General features: G+C 32.3%; 1 long non-coding RNA gene across 1 annotated transcript; it reads right to left on the reverse strand.

Annotated features, from left to right (window-relative positions):
- Positions 1 to 3,051: 3,051 nt before the first annotated feature.
- Positions 3,052 to 9,632, reverse strand: LOC144997413 (uncharacterized). The gene is made up of 3 exons (XR_013659799.1): positions 9,463 to 9,632; positions 8,611 to 8,997; positions 3,052 to 5,141 (listed from the first exon to the last, which is right to left on the reverse strand). It is a non-coding gene; the product is annotated as an uncharacterized LOC144997413 (long non-coding RNA).
- Positions 9,633 to 20,657: the final 11,025 nt, after the last annotated feature.

Here is a 20,657-nt window from a genome sequence, read left to right on the forward strand (position 1 = left end):
TAGGGATTTACTTTCAATAACTTTTTCAAGGGAATTTGATTGTCTAAGAAAGCCATTTCCATTGGCTTTTGCTATTTTTTTATAAAATGGAAATAAGTTACCATTTTTTTGAAAAAAAAAATTATTTCGTAAAATAACCCTAAAATAACAATGTACTTTGAAAGAATATTCCTATAATTGATGTAAATGGTCCGTGCTACTAAAGTACCAAAGTTGTTTCAGATTCCTTGCAAAAGATATTAAGTGTCAAAGTTCAAGTGATCAAGTTATGTACTAAAAATGGATGCTTCATGCTGAAACCGAGTGTTGATTTGAATTGTGTTTTCCGTTTTGTTTTATTTATAATCTCACTTATAGGTAAACTTTCATACCCTAGCTCCCTCTTTTCCAATTATAACACATAGTTTTATTTATAATGTATGTAGTATTTGTATTTAATACTTTGGTACTGATTCCCATTTTCAGGAATTATGTTTGCCAATTTGTTCCAAGTAGAATGCAAGGTAATTCACTCGAGTCGTTAAGTTATCTAAAGCTGCCATAATGGTACTATTTTTCTTTATTTTTAGATTCATTGACAATATAAGATGAACATGTGTTGCTTTTTCTTACATTTAGACTTTTAATTAAATATCATATATGTTTCATTTTTGTTTTTGATTTTTTTAATCATTTTTGTTCTAACATGGTGTCATCGAGTTCTTACCAAGATGTTTAATTTGTATATAATGATCATAAAACTACAACATTAATCTCTTATTATATACAAAAAAATGTTTGCAAATATATTATTAAAGCCTATTTTTTTCATAACAGTGTATATATTTATTTTAAAACAAAGTTATAAAGTTACTGACAAAACTTCTATCATTGTAAATTAATTTTTTTTTTTTTTGCAAATATTTAATTAATCCTTAAGATTTCAAAATATAAATATTGTTTTTCTTCCAAAAATCATGAACCAAAAGTAAGGGTTCAGTAAGAATAAATATTTTTTTTACAACCCATGCACTTGTCTAGTTGTGAGTGCATCACAACTTCCATGTATTTAATAAGAATAAAGCTCTAAAACTGATAATATGTTGCATTATACAAACTCATGACTTTTATAAAATAAGAAGATTTAAATGTGTAATTAAATACTTACAAATTACAAAGTTATTTAAAAAATATAATATTACAATTCATAAGATTTTCTAAATTAATGATATATTATTTTATTAAACAATCAATTTTTTAATTTTATTTAAAATTAACATCCATGAGTTCTACGGATTTTAACCTAGTATATATATATATATATATATATATATATATATATATATATATATATATATATATATAGGAAACTTATTAGGACCGTGAGAATCACAACCTTACAGAATTGATTAGTAAGCTAGTGTTAAATAGTTCCAAAAAAACACGATTGATAGTCACAATAACTTCTGATTGATTTTTTTGTTATACCTACTTAATTTATAAAGGGCACAAAGCTTGTTGGAGTAAATGTTTCGTTTTGTCATCCATTTTTCAAATTATTCTATAATCTCCTTAAGTGGAATAGTTTCATCATGGCAACCCTTGTAAATAGATGAGTATTGTTGCTAGTTAAAAAAAGACAAGTAAAGATGTTAAATTGATAACAATTTACCAAAAATCATGCAATAGTAACAAGCTTTAAAATAGAAGGGCATTCATGTACTTTCTATATTTATCTTACCTTATTGGGTAAGATAAAAAAAATTACAATTTTTGGGTAATATTTAAACCCAAAAAAAAAATAGTTACTCCCTTATTGTCACCGGTGCACCCATTTCCATTTCCGACTACATAGGCAACAACAATTAGTATTGTCATTTTAGGAGCCCACTGAGCATTGAGAAATTGAGAAAACCATTGATCACCAATGTCGCCAAGCACATCACCACCATAGTCTGGGTAGTCAAGCTATCTCGTCTTCTCGTTCTTTTACCTCCACATGTTCCCTATAGAAAAATAGAGCCACCTGCAATTCCAACCGATTTATAAATCTTGCCATTAGTGAATTGATGTGATTTCCGATATAACTTTTTATAAAAATTGTCATGGTGGTTGATTTCCAACAAAAAAAATAAGACAAAACTGTAAAATTGGTCCTTGGGGTTTGTAAAAAACTTTGGATAAAATCCAAAAAATTTCAAACTTGCATAGAAGGTCTAAAATCAGGAATTTATGTTGAATTTGGTCCTAAAATTAGAAATGTCTTGTGAATTTGGTCCATAACAAATTTAAAAAGACTATATTACCCTTATCATTTATTTTTTTTACATGTGATTTATTTATTTTAGTATTTAATCAATTATAAAAAAGTAAGAACAAAATCCCATCCCACCCTACCCATCTCCGGTCTCCGTCGAACCCCACATGCTCCCTAACTCTCTCTTTGACTCTATTTCCTATCTTCTTCGTCGATCGTCACTCTACCTGCAGATTAAAACTTACACTCATACAAACGAACATAAAACCTAACTAAACTCATATGTGTTTTGATCATCGATCTAATGAAAATGAGAAAATCGAACTAGAATCTCCATTACCATTCAACTATGCTACAACCTTCACAAAATAAAAAAATCAATTTGATTAAATCTCTTTTACAGTATCATCAAAATTAGTACAATTTTTAACATCTCAAGGCCTCCTCTTCAAATAAATAACATAAAATCATCATCTCCGATCCTTCATCTTCGTTCACCATCAAACCCATTTCGAAATCAAAGAACACATGGGAGTATCAAACCCTAAGCCATCAGTTACCCCCATGACTGCTTCTAAAAACCCTAAAGCCCCTTCACCGGACCTGATAGACTTCACAGATGAAGCTCCCCTTCGACCGCCTTCGTTCCAATGATGGTAAAACCTTGACTTTTAGTCAAGGGTCAAAACTTTCCCTCCAAGAACATATACAAACTATAAAAATCCACAAACTGGAAAAAAAAAAAAAAAAAAAAAAAAAAAAAAAAAAGACTCCAAGTTGTACACTACAACCAAGTTCTTATGGTGATCGGATAAATGGGTTCTAGGAAGATAACTTAGGTGACTTTGTTTCTAGCAGAAGCAGGGTACACCACCAAGGGTAAAATTAGGTGCAAGCAACCCAGTAGAGTGGCTACCATGTTTGTCACAAAAAGAGTTGTAGAAGAATTCAGCTGTTGATTGGATGTAGAAGTCGGAATGAGATATTGAGTAGATGTCGCCAATGGAGGCTTGGCTAGAGGCAGAAGATGGCTTGGTCTCGCCGGAGACATTTTTGTAGATGAAGATAGGCATCTGGGTTAGGTGTGTTTGTGTATGAGAGAGAGAGAGAGAGAGAGAGAGAGAGAGAGAGAGACATAAGGGATGGTACGACATAGGTGGGTGGTGGGGCGAAATTTTTTCTTTTCATTTTTACTTTATACAGTATTTCAATTATTTTTGAACCTAAATCACAGCAAATTCTTGATTTTGGACTTTTCATGCAAGTCGGAAACTTTTCGGACCTTATCCAAAAAAATTTGCATACCACAAGGACCAATTTTGTAGTTTTGTCAGAAAATAATAACAAATGAATTAGCAATATGGATTACTCTTTTTACTAATATTGGTAATATACTTTACATTTTACCCATGAAAGAAGTAAATAAACGCATTTGTTTAACCCATAAACATAATTACAAAATCTACCGATATAGCATTAGAAAATTCATAATAGCCACATAGTTGCATTTTCTTACCAATAATAGCAATATGTAAGAAATAAAGTACAATTTTTAAAATCAGTTGCAAAATGAAAGTATATTGCTATCGAGTGGACTGCTATTATTACAAATCTACCGATATAGAATTAGAAATTCATAATAGCAACATACTTATGTCTCCTTACCAATAATAGCAATATGTAGATGTCATGAAACTACATGAGTGCAACAAATTTTATAAAAGGATCAGAAGAAAACTGATTTTTTTTAGTATATTAGAAAAATAGTCTCTTTGCAGGAAATATGCTTTACCTGTTTGACTTGAAACAATTTAGTTTACCTGTTTTATTAAAAAATGAAATATACTTAAATTTTTACCAATAACAACAATGTAATAACGATTTTCTTATAACTATAGGAATTTTTAAACTAGAAATCGGCACCATTTGCCCGTTTTGCTTATGCCACATAAAAGTGATGAATGTTACCTGAATCTGGAAATTATTAGTTGAAACAGGAACGTTTTAATAAATAAACGAATACAATATGTTCTGAAATTTGAATCCGATGAAACATTCCATACGCCTCCTATATTAACATCATGCCAACATAATAAAAATAAACAAAACATAAGTGAAAAAAGGGTAAAATGGTCATTTTATCCAAACAGTTCATATAGTCTAAAGAAAGAAACAATTGTTGTCTTTATAAATCATCCAATTTTTTAATTTTTATGTATGAAATTAACAATCTTTTAACGTAAATATGACAATCTTTTAACAGATAAGAAGAAAAACAAGCAATATGTATTATTAAAAAGGTAAATAGACTTTTTCCCACAAGCCCTACATCAAACATATGGGTAAATGAAAGTGCAACCTGCATATGTCAAGAACCTTAATTTCAACAAAGATTCAGTTAATAAGATGAAGATACCACGAAGGATGGTAGATAACTTATAACTAAATTAAAATCGGTGACTGTGTGCTTCCTCTAGTCTTCATCTATGGCTAAAAACCTTAATTTCAAAAGAAAATGAAAATCAAAATAAAGGCTCTTGAAACAGTTGAATAAACCTGTTTATCTGTTCTTCCCAATGAGGAGGTTTAATTAGAGAGAAGGTGAAAGAATGTACTGGTAAGGGAAATAACAGATAAAGCCAAATCAAAATTATGAGCTTAGTTGTAACTCGCTCTCCATCAACATTGAATAGTATATTAAATCTACATGTTTGGTCACAATTTTGAGAAATTGATACCATCCAATTTAATTCTGTTAGACGCCTTCATGTATCTTGAATGTGAGGGCAAATTAGTCATTTCCTTACTCTTTCTTGCCATCATAAGTTAAGCGAGAAATTAAATATCCTCCACATTTATTGTTTGAGCTTAAACAATCATAACTTAGTCATCGCCTTCACGTGTCCTGCATATGAAGGGCATGTTATTTGTTTTTTATTTGCCTACGTATCTTTGTTGTTGATCAAGTAATCTATGTTTGTTGTTTCTTTTATGGTAATTTATGATTGTTGTCTAATTTCATGTAATAAGTGAGTGTATGGTTGGGCTGGATTTGGTTTTGTTTTATGGTGATGCCTTTTGAACGACACTAAAAATTTTGCACTTTTAATCAGGAATACAACCAAATTTCTATTACCTTTTTACTGAATAATTTTACTCTACACACTAAACGACTATTGCAATGTGTCAAAGTTTTAACAGCCACACATTATGCATTTTCTCATCACAATTTAAACCATTTTTTAACCTTTCCAACCTTAATTATTATTACGTGGTAATAATACTTTATTTTTTGTATTGTTCACTTTGTAAACTGTAATCCAAATTTATGTTCCTAAAATAAAACTCACAATATTATGATTATCACATCAACATTTAACGTCAAAACACCACTAATCAGAAGAAAAAAACTGAAGAAAACCATAGAACATTATTTTGTATCTATCTGCAAGGTTGTTCTTGGACCTCAGCTAGCCTTGAATAATGTCATCTAATAAAAGGGTAGATTTTGAAGCATAATGCTATAATTGAAAATATAATGTTATAAAGACATATGGCTCGTCTGAGTCACGAGTTGACTTTTGTGTTTTGAAATGAGTCAACTCGTACGAGTTTGATTCTACAAAAACATATCTTAATTAGCAATAGAATGATGGATATAAGTTGTATACTTGACTTTGATGTACATGTCAGCAATAACTTGTATACTCCTTATTAAAAATATAAATAATGAATGTAAGTATGGTTATAAATTAATGAATGTACAATAACCTATTTTGATAGATTTTCAAAATAAATGTCTTAATATGAAAGAAATTAAAACTATAATATGACCAAATTCAAACAAGTTTCAAATTACAATGTTTTATTGGAAAAGACTAATAAACAATGTCTTAACAAAAAAGGGAAAGACTTCAACTATAATGCCCTAATTATTAACAAAAGTCAAACAATTCTGTCTTCATAGAAAAAAAAATATATATATATATATATATATAATGTGCAAATAGTTTGAAAGTATAATGCTAGAATTGATTAGATTTTCAAAATAAAATGTATGTGCAGTATCTTAACAAAAGAAAACAATTTAAAGTGTAATGTTATAGTTGGTAACCAAATTTAGTCAAATCTGAATTTTTAAATAAAAATATCGTAACAGAAAAAAAAAAAAAATGGAAGCACAATGTCTTCATATATGTTGGATTTTGAAAGTAAAATGTTACAATGAAAAGTAGAAAGTAATAATTGGTTAATGCACAATATATATTATTACAAAATAACTAAAAAAATACAATACAATGTCTTAATTACTTGGGTTTTGAAAGTACAATGTCATGTGAAAGAATGATGTTAACAAATATGTAAATATAATTTGTTAACAAATTATATTAACAAAGATGTAATGGGATATAAAAAGAAACAACCCATAAGTTCTCATTCATCGCTTCTAAATAACATATTCAATCACATGAGACAATATGGAAAGGCTTTTCCACTATTACCCTATTAGACATTTTGCATGTAAATTGAGTTATAAGCAAAATAAAATTTGTTTTAATACCAAATAGCCACCAAAAGAAGGTGGTTTAGATGATAATAATTGATACAAGTAGAAAAACATAAACAAAGGTATATGGCAACTTTACAAATTATATCAAAAGGAGACTTTGCAGATTTGTTTATTCTTTAGGTTTAGAGGATACCAGAGCATGTACTTCTTAGTTGATTTTGTAAACACGTTCTTACTTCTTACTTAGTAAAGTAAAATAACATCTCTTGTGGTTCTTTTTTATGGCATGTTGTACAATGTTCTATTAAAAGATTTGAATTTTTTTTGAAAAGAAATATAACTTGGGTTTTGAAAGTACAATGTCATGTGAAAGCATAATGTTATAATTAATTAGATTCTCAAAGTACAATGCCATAAAAAATAAAAAATAAAAAAGCATTTTACATTCTTAACAGAAAAGGATTAATATTTCAAAGACTTAATAGAAAAACAAATAAAAGTACAACAGTGCATTGCTACAATTGGTAAGTAAACAAACACAAGAGTTTAGAAAAATAAATTATATTGTCTTGATAGGAAAATAATGCCTTAATAAGTGAAATTTTGAAAAGTATAACGGTAAGTAAACTAAAAGAATATGCTATAGTTGGTTAGTGTATTAAAACAGAATCTCTTAATACAAAATAGTCATAAGTATAATCTTTATGGGAAAATAAATAAATGTGTGTTGTCTCAATAGTGCGATGTCTTAATATGAAAAGACATAAAAAGTACAAAGTTTAGATTTTTAAGGAAAATTGGTAAACAAAATGTAACAAGTTTAGAATTTTAATGTACAATATCTTGATGGGAAAAAAAATCAAAAAATCAGAGTACTAGTTTAGATTTTTAAGAGCATTGCTTTATTTCTTAGTAGGAAACGAAGTAAAATACAATGTCTTAATATGTTAGATGTTGAAACCATAATGCTATTATAATTGGTTTGATTTTCAAAGTACAATAACTTAATAGAAAAAATACAAACTGTATTATGAAGAAAAAAATATGTCTGAATTTACTGGGTTTTGAAAGTACAATTGTTATAACTAAAAGTATAAAGTATGATGCTATAGTTGGTAAACAAAATAAAGCAAATTTAGATATTCAAAGTATAATGTTATAGTTAGTAAATATAAAAAGATTTTGAGTTTAAATGTTTTAACGAAAAATATAATGTAATAATTTTCAATGTACAATGTATTGTTAGAACTTAACTAAAAATAAAATATTTTATTAGAAAAATGAGAAAATACAATGCCAAAAAATTTACAATGTCTTAATATAATGGTTTTGAAAGTACAGAGTTATAATTGAAATAGTACGTTAAACTGTTAAAAGTATAATGCCTAAAAGTAATAAAAAAATCCCTAAAGTACAAAGTTAAAATTGAAAGCATAATTAGCAACCAAAACAAAACAAATTTAGATATAAAAAGAAACAACCCATAACTTCTCATTCATTGCTTCTAAATAACATTCAACTGCAATCATGACTACGAAAAATTTTATTTTTAGTTATGGCATATTGTCTGTAAATACTTATCTATTTATATCCGCATAAAACACACATACAATTTTAAAATATATTATTTTGTTAAAAACTTTTTATACTGATTTTTTCAGTTTTGGTCCAATGGCACAATGGTCAATTTAAAAAAATAATAATAATAACAACACTTAGGCTGATAACTTAGAAAACCAGGGACTAAAATCATTATAAAATAGTACCATAAGAACCAAAATTGCAACCCGGCTTCTTTAGGAACCAAGGAAAAGATCAAATAAACTCAGGGACCAAAAATGTAATTTACTACAACTATAATTACCTTATCACAAACAATAACAGTCTGGTATGGTTAGTCTCTGAAGCCAATTGTGTTGAAATCATAGGCTCTTTATAGTTGTGGCAAAGTTTTGTAGTGAAAAGAGTTTTAGGAGGTGATAAAATAGAGTAGATAGCAATACATTGCATTCAGATTGTATATAATCCTGATAAATGTGATCTTGTTGCATGTGCTAGATACATCTTATCTTGTTGCATAAAGCAGATGCAACAAGACCGCATTTATCTGGATTATAAACAATGCGGATACAACATTTTGCTATTTAATCTATTAGATCAACTCCTAAATGTTGTACCCCACACTTCCTTCATTGTGATGTTTGCAAAATCATTTCTCTTGAGGGGCGTTTGTTTCAGATAGATGCACATTCTGTGTCACCAAAAGGAATGAAAATTAGATCCATTATAAATTAATAATAAACAAAAGTATTAATCGCTAATCTAAACTCTACCTTTATGGAATATCCTAGGGCTTTGCTATGTTTAGTAGAGTATTTGCTTTAATGAAAGCATAAAACTTTTCAAAAATGCTATTATTTAAGATCTGAAATCGTACTAGAGCCAATATTTTACAATCCGAAACAAAACCACAAAAACCCCTAATCTAGCTTTTATTTGTATATAACACAGCTTGCTAATTTTCAAACTTTGTCATTATTGAAACACTGAAATCATTAGAACACCCCAATCCTCATAAAAGGTATTAGGGGTTGTTGAATCGAAACCCTAATGTGTTAGCTAGCTGTAATTGTTGACAACCAACTAGCGAAAAACCCTCCAGATGTCCGATAAAACAAAATAAAGAATGGAAAAGACAATAAGAATGAAAGCTTACAACGATGTTGATAATTTCATGGAGTGTTTGGGATTTTTGATAACAGGTGGAAGAGGGAAACAAACAAAGCTATGTGTATCTGATTCTGAAACGATGGTTTTGTATAATCTCCGGCGAAGGACGGCGATGTTTGGGTAGGGAGTTAGGCTATGGGTAATTGGGTAATTGGGTAATTGGGTTTGGTTTGATGATATCGGGACGAGTGAAGAACGTATCTATATATAACGCCACCGGCCTATCCCTTTCCATTTCAAGTTCCAAACGGTTATATAATTTAAAGCAGATATTTCCAAAATTAATAGTTTTTAATTTATTTATGAAAAATTAAATATGGTAATTCTATAAATATCATTTTCATTATTAATTGAATATTTTTTAGTTTTTGTTTTTCGTTGTTTTTTTTAATCTATGTTATTTTTTATTGTTTTTTTAATATTATTTAATTTATTTGATTTATTACTATAAATATTATTAAAAATATATTATAAATAATAATAATAATAATACAAAGTTCATTTTTCATTTATTACCGAATATGCATGTCTTCATTTTACTTTATTGTTAACAAGCATTTCACTCATTTTACTTCACAATGTAGCTAATATAATCATTATTCTATTGTTAATCTAACAATACGAGAAACAAATTTATCCCCTAAAATTGTACGCAGCTTTACGTTTTAGTTTAATTTATTTTCACATTTTGAATGATCCATCTCTCTCAACAACAACACACACACACAAAAAAAAAAAAAAAAAACGCTTAACCCCAGAACTTGATCTTTAGTATGCAACTTACCATTGATAGAAATGAGTTTTTTTTAAAGGAAAGAGTATCGAGAGATAGCAGCAGCCATATTTAGAGAGAGATAAACATGCATATTATAAGGTTTTGGGTCACAATGTTCAACATAAGGTTACAGTGTTCTAAATATGGAACATTGGGAACGCATGTGTCAGAGGAAGAAAGAGGGTGGTGTCGATAACTATTGTGGGAGGCGACGATCTTAAAAAAGAAATATAAGGAAAAAAAAAACTATTTTGATACTTGTGTAAACATGCATATTATAAGGTTTTGGGTCACAATGTTCAACATAAGGTTAGAATGTTCTAAATATGGAACATTGGAAACGCATGTGTCAGAGGAAGAAAGAGGGTGGTGTCGATAACTATTGTGGGAGGCGACGATCTTAAAAAAATGAATTATAAGGAAAAAAAACTATTTTGATACTTGGGTCAAAGTAATAGTTTCCAAACAAAAATTTAATATTGATTATCTTGTACTTCATACAAGTATTAATCTACACATACTCCTTTGAACAATCTACCTAATTAGAGTTACAAAAGACGCTTAAGTGATGTTGAGGTTACGAGGGTATTAGTGGAAAATCAGACCATCTTATTTAATCACAATTAAAAATGTCCTTACCATACATTATTAATGTTGATTAATAGGTCGTCTCTTAATGGAACAACTAAAAAGGTTAGCAAACAACCCATTAGTCTGTTACTATATATATATATATATATATATATATATATATATATATATATATATATATATATATGTATTGGTGATTTTAGTGTCACCATATCATTTTAAGTAATTGGAACTAACATTTGAGCTAAGAAGCTTCAAACTTTGCACTCTAATATATATACGGGGTTGTGCGGAGTGCACGCATATATAAGATCGAATTAAAGGTCGGTTCGACGACTAGTCGGGGGTCCGGGGGCAGCGCCCCTTTGGCGAGGTCTAGGGGCAAAGCCCCTAGCTAGGGTCCCGCTGCTAGGTCAGTAGGCGTGGTCGAGCGATAGCGCCCCCGCAGGGTTTGGGGCAGCGCCCCAAAACCTCACCGAATTTTACATATGGGAACATAGTGGAAAATTCAATTTCTGGAGGGTGATTATGGTAAAACTAACGAAAGTCGTTAGTTTTGGTAAGCCTAAATCCTAATTAAATCCGGATTATCATGACTTGCTTCCAAAACAACTAATGACGGACCAACCCTAATGAAACCCTAATATCGTTTAATATATAAACAGCTATTCCTCTTCGGAAGAGGGTTACGATCTTAAGCTCTCGTTTTCATCGTACTTTTCACTTAATCATCTAGTATATTGGCTTACGATTTATGTGCCTAGAATCATAAGTGTCCACTTGGATTACCTAGACTAGATTTCTTTTAACTCAGGAATAGGGTAGAAATATCAGTTCGGAAAGTGATATCACGATCCAAGTTGGTATCCAGATCTCCACCATAAACCTCAATATTCCCTACAATATATATATATATATATATATATATATATATATATATATATATATATATACACACACACACATATATTACTTTCTTTTAATTTATAGTTAATGAATTATTTATGTAGTTTTGTTTTTATACACATTTAATCACTTATGTGTTTTCTTGTACACATACGACCAATTAACTAGTTTGGATTATTCACAAAATATCATTATAACCGACTGATATATGTTTTTAGGTCAACGATGTTTTGATTTTGTACACATTTAGTTGCTTATGTTTTGTTTTTGTTCAAATTAAGTCACTTGTGTTTTGTATTTTTACACATTTAATCACTCATCATGTGTTTGATTTTTCTAGAAGTTCAAGAATTGAGTTAATGTGATCATCTAGTAAAAAACAAGAGTTCATATTTTCATGTGTTCATTTGAAAAAAATCCAAGTTACTAAGTCTATATATAGAAAAAGAATTGGTTATATTGAGAGGTAATGGATATAGGGAGTTTAAAGAATATGACATGGTTTACGATTATGAATTCTATAATGATTTGGTAGATCTTGATTATGACAAAGATGATGTATAACCAGTGCTTGGAGGGTCATCTAAGTACCCTTATCCTCATAGGGGTAGAACAAGAAGACCACCAATCGAACCAAGTTTAAGATATGATTGATTTTGGAATTGAGGTTTGTTTTATTATTTAAATGATGTTTAGGAGTTGTTAATAGAGCTTTCATTTTTGACAAATCCTAGAACATAGAGGAGACTTGCAATTATTAATAACTTAAACATATATGTTCCAAGAGAGGAATGATTTAGGCCCATAAAGTTGTCTGACTTTCTTGGTTTTGGATCGAAGTTAAGTTGACAATTCATTGTCTCTAAGTTTGAGGCTCTACCTGTTAGCATTTGTGTGCTCAAAGTAAACTTGTTTGGCTTAGAATATTTAGGTATCAATTTCTATTGCTAATAATTTTTCATTAGTTTGATTGATAATTGATGAATTATGCCACTTATTTTTGTAGAAGTTTCCTCCACCAAGCAAGCTAGATTCTAAAGTCTTTGGTAACTAAAACAAATCCATAAAACCTTATCATAATGAGCCAAAGTTCGATGGATTATAATAGAGGAAGTAAATTTTCTCCAACAAGCAACACAGCGGTTGTTGTTTTTGAAAAAAAAATGGAGCACTAAAAAACATAAGTGACAAAATGTGTACAAAAGATAAACATAATCAGCTAAACAAATACAAAATTAAAACATAAGTTACTAAATGTGAACAAAAGCAAAACATTATTAGCCTGAAAACATACACTAGACAGTCATAAGTATTTCATGAACAATCCAAATAAGTTTAATGGTCATATGTGTACACAAAAAATAGTGACTAAACGTTTACAAAAGCAAAACTATGTTACCCTTATCATTCATAATTCCTTTAAATTAATTGGACTAATGCATACATTACGTGAATTGAGAAAAACGCATCATAACACAACTAAGAAATTTGAAGTGCCAAAAACGAATATATATATATATATATATATATATATATATATATATATATATATATATATATATATATATATATATATATATATATATATATATATATGTTAAACCAATAACAAAAAAAAGTTGAAAACATAAAAATATGTAACATACACGTTTTAAAATCGAGTTTTGTAATGAATAAAATTGTGAAATATTATATAAAATTAAGTGTTGAGTTCTAACAGATGGTTTTTACTAGAAATGAAGTAAAACTATGTTTACAATCACTCAGAAAATATTGGAAGTCTTATGAGATTCCAATTAAAAGCCAAATAGTGAAATTTAGCGAAAATATAAAATTTTAAATAACTAAAATTTTATTATTTTATGTTGTAGAGAATCTCGTTAGAAATTTGTAGGCGAAAACCTCGTCAAAATCCGAGTTATAACGAAGAAGTTATGACCAACCGAAGATCCGCGACAAAACCAGCACGGCACCGAATGACGTAAAAAGTGAGTTTTTGATAAACTACTTTTTAGCCTTAGTAATCTAAATGAAAGTTTTAGTATTCATTAAACCGAGAAATTCGATAAAAATAACGCCAAAATCTGACTTCGTATAAGGAAGTTATGATTTTTCAAAGTTTCAACTTAACAGTAGACAGTTAAAAACTCGAATTTTAGATCGAGCGATATTTTACCGATACATCCTAAACGATAATCGAAGGTCTCGTCATATGTAGTACAACGGTAAAAAGTCTGACAAAAACGGATGTCGGATGAAGAAGTTACGAATTTTTAACGGATTTTTCTGTCCCGGTCTGTTAAAAGTAATAATATTAAAATTAAAGTCAAAATTAGTCGACGAAGTCTAAACGAAAGTTGTAGAGCGTGATTTTAGCTACGCGTGCATATAAAGAGCGTCAAAACGGAGCTCGTATGCGAAAGTTATGGATTTTAGAAGTTCGGGGCACAAAAATCGAAAATTTTCGCATGAGTAGTAACCGGCCACGTCACCTCGCACGAAGCATGTGCGTCACCGGAGATATGGCCTGGATCGAACTGTCTTGCTGCTTGCTTCCGGAGTCCGACGCGTGCCACTCAGTGATTCGACCGAAATGCGAGCCTATCGGCTTCCGACGCGCCTTGCCCTCGTGTCCGAGTCTCGCACCTCCACGTCGCGCCTACCAGCTTCGCAGCCGAGCCTCGCATCCGAGCCTCCCTCTCGCGCCACCTGCTTCGCTCCGCTGCTGCCACCGAGCTTCGCCTCTTAGTCGACTTCCGAACCTCGACCCTATATAAAGGAACCTGCGAACCTTGCCGACTAACTTTGAAAATTTGACACTTTTAGCCCCTTTTTCCATATTTTCTTCATATTAACTTTCCCCAAAGCCCCGAAATCAATTTTAGCACCCGAAACACGTCCCGAGACCCCCGAGAAGCCCGGAAATTTTATCTTTTCGGTTTTGAAGTCCTACCTTCGCAGAGCCCAGTTTTCAAACAAACTCCCGGTTTTCAATATAGAAAGGCATATTTAAAGCCGAAGTGTTGTCCAAATTACTATTTTAACCCCCGGTTAACTTAAGGTGAGTTCAATATATAGGAACAATTGTATGTTGTGTGTTATATGTGTTATGTGCTTTTCGGTATTATCATTCTGAGTTATTTTCTTGTGTTATTCGCTATGTTGATAGCAATTGTAATACATTTGACCATGTGATCAGTGAAAGGACTTAGATTCACATTGGTACTGGTACGTAGCCTCTGGCCATGTAGAGCATGTCTCCGTAAGAGAATGACTTCTATTCTATGGCATTGGCAAATGGTTTGACAATACTATAAGCCTGAAATCTAACAAGATGTTAATCAGAAATTGCATGTCATCTATGCCATTTGGGCCAAAGCTTTATTGATGTATATCAAGAATTGAAAAGCATATCTTTGAATAATGTCTTTGATTGATATGAACGCTTGTCACATGATCTCACATACTTCTTGTTGTTCCTCTTTGCTTTGCCACATTGAAGTATATATATATATATATATATATATATATATATATATATATATATATATATATATATATATATGGCATAACATTATATTGTATCTATTTTTGAACTCACTAAGCGTCACCGCTTACCCTATTAATGTTTAACAATTGCAGGTGATAAATAATTAGTATGTTTACATACTATTGAAAGATGTAGAATAGTTTGTAATAGTACTTTTGTACTACTTTTTATGTTTGTATAAATTACAATATCATGGGTAGTTATGTAATATATATAACATTTTGTAATAGAAGGTTTGTATCCAATAGTTTGTAAATCCTTTATATAAATGTAAAGCATTGCTTTTATGAATATGCAAATAGCATGTTTTGGAGTAATGATAATGTGAAATATGAAAGTTTGGGTCTTTCAAAAATACGAAAGTTGGGGTCTTTCAACCATGGTATCGGAGCAGTAGTTTAAACGAACTAAATTCCACGGATTGGTATTTAGACTTAAACTATGGGAAGTTCAATATATGAACTTAATCATTGTAAGTATAGGGATACAAACCATAGGAAATATATAAGTAAAAGTATTAGGTAATAGTAAACCCTAATATTCTAAAATACTATCTTACTCCGTATTTCAGATCAATGGTTGAACAAGTAAGTAGCCATACCCCTGATGTTGGTGGAGATCCTCAACCCGAGGAAGTGAATACTCCAGTATCTCCTCGTGAGGAGCGACTTTTAGGTAAACTTACCGGTGTTATTCGACAAACTCTCGAAGAACACAAAAAGAATGATGATAAAGGAAAAGAGAAATTCACAGGAGAATCTTCAAGCGGAAAGGTGAAGCGTCCCTCGTTCAAAGATTTCAAGAGTAGTGGTGCTACGGAGTTTTCTGGTGTCCTCAATCCTATAATTGTTCTAACTTGGATTCAGAAGACCGAGAAAGTATTTCGTGTTTCTCATATGGATGATGAAGACAAGGCTATTTATGCTTCTGCAATGCTCATTGGAGAAACTTTAGTCTGGTGGGAAGCAACATATGAAGCTCTCGATGGATGTGACCAGGAGAACTTATACTGGGAGTTGTTCAAGACTCGTGTGCTAGAGAAATATTGTCCTCTAGATATGAGGAGAAGATTGGAGAAGGAATTCCTCGAGCTTAAACAAGGAGGAATGACTGTGAATGAGTATGAAACTCGATTTAATCAAAGAGCAAGGTTTGCTACGAAGTATATTCCAACTAAAGACGAGAAAATTCAGTTATTCATAGAGGGACTACGACACGAAATCCATGATTTCGTTGTCAACCGGGATGTTCTGTCATTCGATAAAGCCGTTGAGTATGCTCGAAGGCGTGAGCATGACTTAGAAATACGTGGTGCCACTCTTACTATTCCAAAGCATCCACGTACTGAAAGAACTACTCCTGCTTCCACTATTCCACCAGCTCAATCTATTCGAACTGATCCTAGCAAGCAAGCACAATCTCAGAGTTCTTTTCGTGGCCGTGGTAGGTCACAATATTTTTCTATTCAATCACCATCATGTCGCGTTTGTGGAAGGAATCATCCGGGTCAATGCAAAATAGACAAGGAATCCATTGTCTGTTATGGGTGTGGAGAAACAGGTCATATCAAGCCAGCTTGCCCAAGGAAGGATGTGACTTGTTATGCATGTGGTATTACTGGCCACAAGAAGCGTTTTTGCCCTAGTCTTACCAGCCAAGTGACGGGAAGTCAAGCTTCTGTTCAACAACCAGCAAGAAGTCAAGTCCCTATCCAACAACCGAAGAATACTCCAGCTAAAAAGGAGGAGGTGCCAAAAGCTAAGGGTCGTGCATTCCAGATTACCACAGAGGAAGCACGCGAGGACCCAAATGTCGTGACAGGTACATTTCTTGTCAACTCTAGACCTGCTCACATCTTATTTGATTCTGGTGCTTCTGATTCTTTCGTATCTTATGAATTTGCGTATTCTTTTCAAACTGTTTGCTATGCACTCGTGCAACCATTTCACGTAGATACTGCAGGAAGTATATCATTACTTGCTGATAAAATCTATAGGGATTGTGTCATAGAAATTGAAGGCTATAATTTTCTTGCTAACCTAATCCCTATCTCCTTGCCCAATTTTGATATTATTCTCGGCATGGATTGGTTGTCAAAGAACCATGCAGAACTCTTGTGTTACGAAAAGATGGTACGCATTCCTATTGAAGGGGAAGATCCTATTCATGTCTATGGTGAATAAAGAATCTTAAAAATAATCTCTTTCCTCAAAGCTCGTAAATTCATATCGAAAGGTTGTCCTATCTATCTGGCCTATACAGTTGACATCTCAAGAAGGGAGAATAAAATTGTAAATGATATTCCCATTATTAACGAATATCCCGATGTTTTCCCTGATGATCTGCCTGGACTTCCTCCGGACAAACAAGTAGAATTCCGAATTGACCTTGTGCCCGGTGCTGCTCCAATCGCAAAGACTCCTTATCGTCTTGCACCAGCCGAGATGAAAGAAATGATGATCCAACTGCAGGAATTACTTGACAAAGGCTTTATTCGACCGAGTACCTCTCCCTGGAGTGCTCCAGTATTGTTTGTCAAGAAGAAGGACGGATCGATACGAATGTGCATTGATTATCGTGAGCTGAATAAGGTGACTATCAAGAACAAGTACCCACTACCTCGCATCGATGGTTTATTCGATCAATTTTAGGGTGTTAGCTATTTCTCAAAAATTGATTTGAGATCTGGCTATCATCAGTTGAAAGTACAAGAGCAAGGTGTACCGAAGACTGCTTTCCGTACTCATTATGGGCATTTTGAATTCCTTGTCATGCCATTCGGTTTAACAAATGCTCCTGCCGTATTCATGGATATGATGAATCGAGTGTGCCGCCCAATGCTTGATAAGTCTGTCATCATATTCATTGACGATATTCTAATCTATTCCAAATCTGAAGCCGATCATGCCATTCATATTCGTGAAATCTTAGAACTTCTTCGAAAGGAGAAACTTTATGCTAAATTCTCGAAATATGAATTTTGGCTCCGCCAAGTTCAATTTCTCGGCCATATTATTTCTAGTAACGGTGTATCTGTAGATCCCATCAAAATCGAAGCCATTCAAAATTGGGAAGTGCCTCGTAATGCTTCCGAAATTCGAAGTTTCTTAGGTCTCGCGGGATATTACCGGAGATTCATTAAAGACTTTTCTCGTATAGCCGTACCCCTCACAAGCCTTACACGAAAGGAAGTCAAGTTCGAATGGGGTGAAGATCAAGAAAAAGCTTTCTCAACTCTAAAAGATCTTTTAACTCATGCTCCCATCTTATCACTCCGAGAAGGTGATGATGATTTCTCCGTATATAGTGATGCTTCAAGATTGGGACTCGGTTGTGTGTTGATGCAGTGTGGTAAAGTGATAGCCTATGCCTCAAGACAACTGAAAGATTATGAAAAGAATTATCCCACCCATGATCTTGAACTCGCTGCAGTAGTATTTGCCCTAAAACTTTGGAGACATTACCTTTTTGGTACGAAATGCCAATTATTTACCGACCACAAGAGTCTCAAGTATATATTCAGTCAGCAAACTCTGAATATGAGACAACAACGAGCCATGGAGCTGATCAAGGACTATGATTGTGAAATCCTGTACCATCCTGGAAAGACTAATGTGGTTGCAGATGCACTTAGCAGGAAAGTTTATCGTAATAGTATGTGTTATACTATTACTCACACTACGGTGAAGTTCACCCTTCTTGATGAACTAGAGAAGTGGCAAGTTGAAGCCTTAAAGCCAGAAAATGTAAAGAAGGAAGGAATGGTACATTATGTCAATGTTTAACTTGATGATCCACGAGGATTAAAAATATTTAAGAATCGGTTATGGATTCCAAAGATTGGTGGATTAAGACAGAAGATTTTAGATGAAGCTCATAAATCTAAGCTATCAATACATCATGGCACAAGTAAAATGTAGTATGATGTAAGAGCTTATTATTAGTGGCTTGGATTAAAGAGAGACATTAGAAGATATGTACAGGAATGCTTAGTATGCTTACAAGTCAAAACAGAACACCAAAAGCCTTATGGAACTCCTGAAAGCCTTAGTGTTCCTGTATGGAAGTGGGAAGAACTGTCCATGGATTTTATTACCAAATTGCCAAAGACTGCTAGACATAATGATAGCATTTGGGTAATTGTCGACTGCTGACTAAGAGTGCACATTTTCTTGCTATGCATGAAACGACTCCAATGGAGAAATACGCACAGGTATACTTGGATGAAATTATTGCAAGACATGGTGTGCCACTAAAGATCGTTTCCGATCGCGATACTCACTTCACTTCTCACTTTTGGGTGAGTATGCAACGCGAATTGGGATCTCGAGTTGCTCTCAGTACCGCTTATCATCCTCAGACAGAGAGAACAATCCAGACAGTAGAAGATATGCTTCGTGCATGTGTTTTGGAGTTTGGTGGTAACTGGGATAAATACTTACCGCTTGTCGAATTTTCGTATAATAACAGTTACCACACTTCAATCAAAATGCCACCATATGAAGCATTATATGGTCGCAAATGTCGTACGCCATTATGTTGGCGTGATGTAGGACAGAAGATCCTTGGAGGCCCTGAAATGATTCAAGACACTACCAACAAGATTCAAATCGTACGAGAAAGAATGAAAGCGGCCCAGGATCGATAGAAGTCCCATACGGAAAAGAGAAGACGACCTATAGAATTTCAAGTGGGTGATTTCGTGATGCTGAAGGTATCCCCACGGAAAGGCCTTATGCGATTTGGGAAGAAAGGAAAGTTGAGTCCTAGATTTGTTGGTCCTTTCAAAATCATCCAGAGAATTGGAAAGCAAGCTTACCGCTTAGAATTGCCTGAAGATTTGGCGGGTATTCATGATGCGTTTCATGTAAGTTATCTGCGCAAATGCTTGAGCATCTACGATGAGACAGTTCCATTATCCGAAGTGAAATTGGATAATAAGTTAAGATATGTAGAAGAGCCTGATGAAATCGTGAATGAAAGAACAACTAAGCTACGCAATAAAGAAGTAGAATTGGTACTTGTCAAGTGGAAACACCATCGTGGCCCAAACTATACTTGGGAGAATAAGAATGAGATAAAAGCAAAATATCCCCATTTATTTTAATTTCGGGGACAAAATCTTCAAAAGGAGGAGGTATTTGTAACATACACGTTTTAAAATCGAGTTTTGTAATGAATAAAATTGTGAAATATTATGTAAAATTAAGTGTTGAGTTCTAACAGATGGTTTTTACTAGAAACGAAGTAAAACTATGTTTACAATCACTCAGAAAATATTGGAAGTCTTATGAGATTCCAATTAAAAGCCAAATAGTGAAATTTAGCGAAAATATAAAATTTTAAATAACTAAAATTT

This window comes from Lactuca saligna, chromosome 1 (genome assembly GCF_052625555.1).
Source record: "Lactuca saligna cultivar CGN05327 chromosome 1, ASM5262555v1, whole genome shotgun sequence".
Taxonomy (NCBI): domain Eukaryota; kingdom Viridiplantae; phylum Streptophyta; class Magnoliopsida; order Asterales; family Asteraceae; genus Lactuca; species Lactuca saligna.